Here is an 8,609-nt window from a genome sequence, read left to right as displayed (position 1 = left end):
AGAACACTTGAACAAAACAATAAACGATCAACGAACAGTCCCGTAAGGTGAATGACAAAAAAAACACTAAACAGGAAAATAAACACCCACGAAACACAGGTGGAAAAAGGCGACCTAAGTATGATTCTCAATCAGACAACTAATGACACCTGCCTCTGATTGAGAACCATACCAGGCCAAACTCAAAACACAACATAGAAAAACGAACATAGACAACCCACCCAACTCACGCCCTGACCATACTAAAACAAAGACATAAATAAAAGAACTAAGGTCAGAACGTGACAATGGGGCACACTCCAACACTTAGATCTAATTTTACAAACGATGCATTTGTGTTTAGTGAGTCCGACCATTTTCCTGTCCTGCAAAGCCTTCCAAATGTAATGAGCGAGTACTTTTGGGTGTCAAGGAAAATATAGGGAGTAAAAAGTACATTTTTTTTGTTGAAAATGTAGTGAAGTAAAAGTTGTCACAAATATAAATAGTATAGTAAAGTACAGATACCCCAAAAAACTACTTAAGTAGTACTTTAAAGTATATCTACTTAAGTACATTATGCCATTGTTTTAAGCTATTTACCTAGCAGTGTACACGCTGACTCCACCAGGGGTCAAGACACAAATAAAGTATCAAGTATTAGGCTATTGATAAATCAGAAAAAATATACAGCACCAGTCAAAAGTTTGGACACACCTACTCATTCCAGGGTGTTTCTTTATTTGTACTATTTTTTGTATTGTAGGATAATAGTGAATACATCATAACTATGAAATAACACATATGGAATCATGTAGTAAGAAAAAAAGTGGTAAACACCCTTTGCCTTGACAGCTTTTCACACTCTTGGCATTCTCTCAACCAGCTTCATGAGGTAGTCACCTGGAATGCATTTCAATTAACAGGTGTGCCATGTTAAAAGTTAATATGTGGAATGTCTTTCCTTAATGTGTTTGAGCCAATCAGTTATGCTGTGACAAGGTAGGGGTGGTATACAAGAGATAGCGCTATTTGGTAAAAGACCAAATCCATATTATGGCAAGATCAGCTCAAATAAGCAATGAGAAACAACAGTCCATCATTACTTTAAGACATGAAGATCAGTCAATCCGGAAAATGTCCAGAACTGAAAAGTTTCTTCAAGTGCAGTCGCAAAAACCATCAAGTGATGATGAAACGGGTTCTCATGAGGACCACCACAGGAAAGGAAGACCCAGAGTTACCTCTGCAGCAGAGGATAAGTGCATTAGAGTTAACCTCAGAATTCAGCCCAAATAAATGCTTTACAGAGTTCAAATAACAGACACATCTCAACATCAACTGTTCAGAGGAGACTGCATGAATCAGGTATTCATGCTCAAATTGCTGCAAATATATCACTACTAAAGGACAGCAACAAGAAGAAGATGCTTGTTTGGGCCAAGAAACATGAGCAATGGACATTAGACACGTGGACATCTGTCCTTTGGTCTGATGAGTCCAAATTAGAGATTTTTGGTTCCAACTGCAGTGTCTTTGTGAGATGCAGAGTAGGTGAACGGATGATCTCCGCCTGTGTAATTCCCACCGTGAAGCATGGAGGAGGAGGAGGTGTGATGTGTGGGGGTGCTTTGGTGGTGTGGGGTGCTTTGCTGGTTACACTGTCTATTTCGTATTCAAGGCACACTTAACCAGCATGGATACCACAGCATTCTGCAGCGATACACCATCCCATCTAGTTTGTGCTTAGTGGGACAATTATCTCTCTCATCGTCACTCTATGCCTAGGTTTACCTCCACTGTAGTCACATCCTACCATAACTTTGTCTGTACATTATGCCTTGAATCTAATCTATCGTGCCCAGAAACCTGCTCCTTCTACTCTCTGTTCTGAACGTACTAGACAACCAGTTCTTATAGCCTTTAGCCATACCCTTATCCTACTCCTCTTCTGTTCCTCTGGTGATGTAGAGGTTAATCCAGGCCTTGCAGTGCCTAGCTCCACTCCCATTCCCCAGGCGCTTTCATTTGTTGACTTCTGTAACCTAAAAAGCCTTGGTTTCATGCATATTAACATTAGAAGCCTCCTCCCGAAGTTTGTTTTATTCACTGCTTTAGCACACTCTGCCAACCCGGATGTCCTAGCCGTGTCTGAATCCTGGCTCAGGAAGATCACCAAAACCCCTGAAATTTCCATCCCTAACTATGAACATTTTCGACAAGATAGAACTGCCAAAGGGGGCGGAGTGGCAATCTACCGCAGAGATAGCCTACAGAGATAACCTGCAAACAATTCTACTTCTAAAAATCCTCCTTTCCAGAAACAAGTCTCTCACCGTTGCCGCTTGATATGGACCACCCTCTGCCCCCAGCTGTGCCATGGACACCATATGTGAATTGATTGGCCCCATCTATCTTCAGAGCTCATGCTGCTAGGTGACCTAAACAGGGACATGCGTAACACCCCGGCCATCAATCTAAACTTGATGCCCTCAATCCCACACAACTATCAATGAACCTACCAGGTACAACCCCAAATCCGTAAACACGGGCACCCTCATAGATATCATCTGAACCAACTTGCCCTCCAAATACACTGTCTTCATTCCGATCACTGCCCCATTGCCTGCATCCGTAATGGGTCTGCGGTCAAACGACCACCCCTCATCACTCTCAAACGCTCCCTAAAACACTTCAGCGAGCAGGCCTTTCCAATCGACCTTGCCCGGGTATCCTGGAAGGATATTGACCTCATCCTGTCAGTAGAGTATACCTGGTTATTCTTTAAAAGTGTCTTCCCCACCATCTTAAATAAGGATGCCCCATTCAACAAATTTAGAACCAGGAACAGATATAGCCTTTGGTTCACTCTAGACCTGACTGCCCTTGACCAGCACCAAAACATCCTGTGGCATACTGCATTAGCATCAAATAGCCCCCGTGATATACAACTGTTCAGGGAAGTTAGGAACCAATATACACAGGCAGTTAGGAAAGCTAAGGATAGCTTTTTCAAACAGAAATTTGCATCCTGTACCACAAACTAAAAAATGTTCTGGGACACTGTAACGGTTGTCGTAGGTGGAAGAAGGTGAAGAGGACCAAGGTTAAGCATGGTACGTGTTCATGGTAAATTCAATAAAGAAACTGAACACTAGAACAAAAAAACAACAAAGCGGAACAAACGAAACAGTTCTGTCTGGTGCAGACACACAAAGACAGAAAACAACTACCCACAAACACCAGGTGGGAACAGGCTACCTAAGTATGGTTCTCAATCAGAGACAGCGATTGACAGCTGCCTCTGATTGGGAACCATACCAGGCCAAACACATAGAAATACAAACATAGAACAAAACATAGAATACCCAACCACATCACACCCTGACCAACCTAAAAAAATAGAAACATACAAAGCAATCTAAGGTCAGGGCGTGACAGACACTGTAAAGTCCATGGAGAAAATGAGCACCACCTCCCAGCTGCCCACTGCACTGAGGCTAGGAAACACTGTCACCACCGATAAATCCACGATAATTGAGAATTTCAAAGAGCATTTTTCTACGGCTGGCCATGCTTTCCACCTGGCTACCCCAACCCCGGTCAACTGCCCTGCAGCTCCCACAGCAACTCGCCCAAGCCTCCCCATTTCTCCTTCACCCAAATCCAGATAGCCGATGTTCTGAAAGAGCTGCGACATCTGGACCACTACAAATCAGCTGGGCTAGACAATCTGGACCATCTCTTTCTAAAATGATCTGCCGAAATTGTTGCAACCCCTATTCCTAGCTTGTTCAGCCTCTCTTTCATATCATCTGAGATCCTCAAAGATTGGAAAGCTGCCGTGGTCATCCCCCTCTTCAAACACTCTTCAAACACTCAGTAGAACACTCAGTAGAAGTAAACTTCTACTGACCTATATCTATCCTACCCTGCCTTTCTAAGTTCTTCGAAAGCCAAGTTAACAAACAGATCACCAACCATTTCGAATCCCACCGCACCTTCTCCGCTATGCAATCTGGTTTCCGAGCTGGTAATGGGTGCACCTCAGCCACGCTCAAGGTCCTAAATGATATCATAACTCCCATCACAAATAATTTCATATTCAAACATTTAAATTGAACAACAATTCCATGTGAATCCGACTCTGATGTGTATACTTTCCACTGTAGAGTTTATGTCATCTTATCATTGATGAGAATGTCTCAGATGACAACCAAACTGACATCATATTCATTAAGTACCACCGGATATGTTCAATTGGTCGGATTACCAGAATATAGTTCACATAAAAGAGGTATTTATGACGGTCATAAACCTACCCCCAGGCAAACGTCATGATACAGCTATCAATAAAACAGAGAGGCTGCTGCCTACATACAGACTCTAATCATTGGCCACTTTAAAAAATGGATCACTAGTCACTTTAAATAATGCCACTTTAATAATGTTTACATATCTTCCATTACTCATCTCATACTGTATATATACACTGTATTTTATACCATCTATTGCATCTTGCCTATGCCCCTGGGTCATCGCTCATCAATATATTTATATATGCATATTCTTATTCCAACCCTTTAGATTTGTGTGTATTAGGTAGTTGTGGAATTGTTAGATTAACTTGCCAGCAACCTGCTACAGAGTCAAGATAACACTGGATGCCTATATCCAATTTGGTAATTTAAGAAAACATAACACAAATTAAAACAAAACAAAGAAAAAATCCACACCTCGAACCCTCCCTAAAGACAAGGGCCCTGCCAGGTGGCAAAGAGTACATCATGGGGGCTCCTGAACTGTAGGAATAAGCACAGCAAGGACCCTCTCCCCTTGGCTGGAGTTGGCAGAAGCAGATAGCATCTGGCTGCTCACCAAGAAATAGCCTACAGAATAAACCTCTAGCATGAGATATTTAGCTGCCACTGCTGATAATGGTCATCTCTGGCAGAGAAAGTAGTTATTTATGCTGTATTATTATTCACTACACATTCCAAGCTACAAAGGGAAAGCCTGTTTTTGGGAACAAACTGGGGATTTACACTTGTACATTTTAGTCATTTAACAGACGCTCTTATCCAGAGCAACTTACAGGAGCAATTAAGGTTAGGTGCCTTGCTCAAGGATACATCAGTAGATTTTTCACTTAGTTGGCTCAGGGATTTGAACCAGCTACCTTTCGGTTACTTGCCGTACGCTCTGGGGACATTGTAATTTTTTATTATTTGCCGAATGCTTTTGTTGAGGTTCTACCATTTAAAGCACAGATGCCATGATCCCATGCTTTCCGAATGCATTGTATGTGTTCTTTTTAAAGATCTTGTTTTCCCGAGATGGGGACATACAGTATATGACTTCATCATGGGTAAAATACATTTCTGTATCAAAAGTGACCACAAGAGGGGATCGGTTGCTCATTCATAGTATAAAAGGTGTTCCACAAAAGCATACAGTATAAAATAATACTGCTTTCTGTAAGAACATTCTTTTGCAATTACAAAGTTTGACATTGAATCCAGTGGACTACTTACATTACTACTAAAGAAATCAGTCAGTTATCCATTGAAACAGCATTGACTCTTGCATTGCACCAGTAAAATATTAAATGAGAGAGGAAAATTCCTCTCAATTAAAAAGGCCCTTACATTATTATTTGTACTGTATGTTATTATTTCATAAATTTAAAAGCAATATTTCATGACAGTTATTACTAATATCTCTATATGTGTTGGGACATTTTATAGCTTAACTGCAGTACATTTGGAAAGTATTCAGACCACTTGACTTTTTCCACATTTAGTTATGTAACAGCCTTTTCTAAAATGTATTAAATTGTTTTCTTCCTCATAAATCTACACACAATACGTCATAATGACAGAGCAAAAACTGATTTTCATACATTTTTGCAAATGTATTCCAAAAAAATGTATATGGTTATTACATTTACAGAAGTATTCAGACCCTTTACTCAGTACTTTGCTGAAGCACCTTCAGCACCGATTACAGCCTTGAGTCTTCTTGGGTATAACTCTACCAGCTTGGGACACTTGTATTTGCGGAGTTTCTCCCATTCTTCTCTGCAGATCTTCTCAAGCTCTGTTGGATGGAGTGTCGCTGCACAACTATTTTCAGGTCTCTCCAGAGATGTTCGATTGGGTTCAAGTCCGGGGCTCTGGCTGGGCCACTCAAGGACATTCAGAGACTTGTCCTGAAGCCACTCCTTCGTTGTCTTGGCTGTGTGTTTAGGGTCGTAGTCCTGTTGGAAGGTGAACCTTTGCCCCAATTTGAGGTCCTGAGCTGTTTTCATCAAGGATTTCTCTGTACTTTGCTCTGTTAATCTTTCCCTCAATCCTGACTAGTCTCCCAGTCCCTGCAGCTGAAAAACATCCCCACAGCAAGATGCTGCCACCACCATGCTCCACCGTAGGGATGGTGCCAGGTTTCCTCCAGACGTGAAGCTTTGCATTCAGGCCAAAGAGTAGTTCAATCTTGGTTTCATCAGACAAGAGAATCTTGTTTCTCATGGTCTGAGAGTTGTTTAAGTGCCTTTTGGCAAACTCCAAACGGGCTGCATTGTGCCTTTTACTGAGGAGTGGCTTCCGTCTGGCCACTCTACAATAAAGGTCTGATTGGTGGAGTGCTGCAGAGATGGTTGTCCTTCTGGAAGGTTCTCCCATCTCCACAGAGGAACTCTGGAGCTCTGTCAGAGTGACCATTGGGTTCTTAGTCACCTCCCTGATAAGGACCCGTCTCCCCTGATTGCTCAGTTTGGCCTGGCAGCCAGCTCTAGGAAGAGTCTTGGTGGTTCAAATCTTCTTCCATTTAAGAATGATGGATGCCACTGTGTTCTTGTGGACCTTCAATGCTGCAGAAATGTTTTGGTACCCTTCCCCAGATCTGTGCCTCGACACAATCCTGGTCTCGGAGCTCTACGGACAATTCCTTCGATCTCATGGCTTGGTTTTTGCTCTGACATGCACTGTCAACAACACCTTACAGGTGTGTGCCTTTCCAAATCATGTCCAATCATTTGAATATACCACAGGCGGACTCCAATCAAGTTGTAGAAACATCTCAAGGATGATCAATGGAAACAAGATGCACCTGAGCTCAATTTATAGTCTCATAGCAAAGGGTCTGAATACTTATGTAAATAAGTTATTTCTCTTTTTTTTTTTTTTTATAAATATGCCAATAAAACCTTTTTTTGCTTTGTCATTATGTGGTATTGTTTGTAGATTGATGAGGAAAATTGTTTATTTAATCCATTTTAGAATAAGGCTGTAACGTAACAAAATGTGGAAAAAGTCAAGATGTCTGAATACTTTCCAAATGCCCTGTATATCAAACATATTAACATACAGGGCCTTCAGAAGGTATTCACACCACTTTACTTTTCTCACATTTTGTTGTGTTACAGCCTTAATAAAAAATAAAAATACATTGATATTTAGTGCCTACACACAGTACCCCATGATGGTTGTAATATGAGAAAGCTGAGGATGGACCAACAACATTGTAGTTACAGTTATTGTAGTTATATTGTAGTTACTTCCCCAATACTAACCCAAATGACAGTGAAAGAAGGATGCCTATACAGAATATAAATATTCCAAAACATGCAGCCTGTTTGCAACAATACAACAAGACATTTATGTAATACTGCAAAAAAATGTCACAAAGAAATACACTTTTTGTCCTGAATACAAAACCTTATGTTTGGGGCAAATCCAACACAACACATCACTGAGTACCACTATTCATATTTTCAAGCATGGTGATGGCTGCATGATGTTATGGGTATGCTTGTCATCGGCAAGGACTAGGGAATTTTTTCTGATAAAAATAAACGGAATACAGCTATAAACACAGGCAAAATCCTAGTGGAAAACCTGGTTCAGTCTGCTTTCAAACCGACACTGGGAGACTAATTCTCCTTTTAGCAGGACAATAACCCAAAACTCTGGAGTTTCTTACCAAGATGACATTGAATGCTCCTGAGTGGCCAAGTTACAGTTTTTACTCAAATCAGGCTTAAAGATCTATGGCAAAACTTGAAAATGGCTGCCTAGCAATGATCAACAATCAACTTGACAGAGCTTGAAGAATTGTAAAAAAAAATAAAAAAATAAAAAAAAAAAAGATGGGCAAATATTGTTCAATCCCGATGTAAAGCGCTTAGAGACTTACCCAAAAAGACTCACAGCTGTAATCACTGCCAAAGATGCTTCTACAAAGTATTGACTCGGGGGTGTGACCACTTATGTCAATGATATATTCTGTATTTCATTTTCAATAAATTAGCAGAACATTCTAAAAACACGTTTTCACTTTTGTCGTTATGGGGCTTTGTGTGTAGACGGGTGAGAAAATAATTCTATGTAATCCATGTTTTATTCAGGCTGTAGCACAACGAAATGTGAAATAAGTCAAGGGGTATGAACACTATACTTTAATTCAAAATACAACAATAAACCAGATGCTTATCAGATGATGGCAAAGGAGCATTATGAAATATGACACCATGTTTGCCCCTCTAATGCTAACCAAACACATATTGGCTCTGGTTCGACTCAACAATGGAGGTCCCTATCTTTATTGGAAATATTCTTGACCATATAAAGGGT

This window comes from Oncorhynchus gorbuscha, linkage group LG22 (assembly GCF_021184085.1).
Source record: "Oncorhynchus gorbuscha isolate QuinsamMale2020 ecotype Even-year linkage group LG22, OgorEven_v1.0, whole genome shotgun sequence".
NCBI classification, from domain to species: domain Eukaryota; kingdom Metazoa; phylum Chordata; class Actinopteri; order Salmoniformes; family Salmonidae; genus Oncorhynchus; species Oncorhynchus gorbuscha.
The sequence above is the reverse complement of the archived record's forward strand: the minus strand, read 5'-3'. Positions refer to the sequence as shown.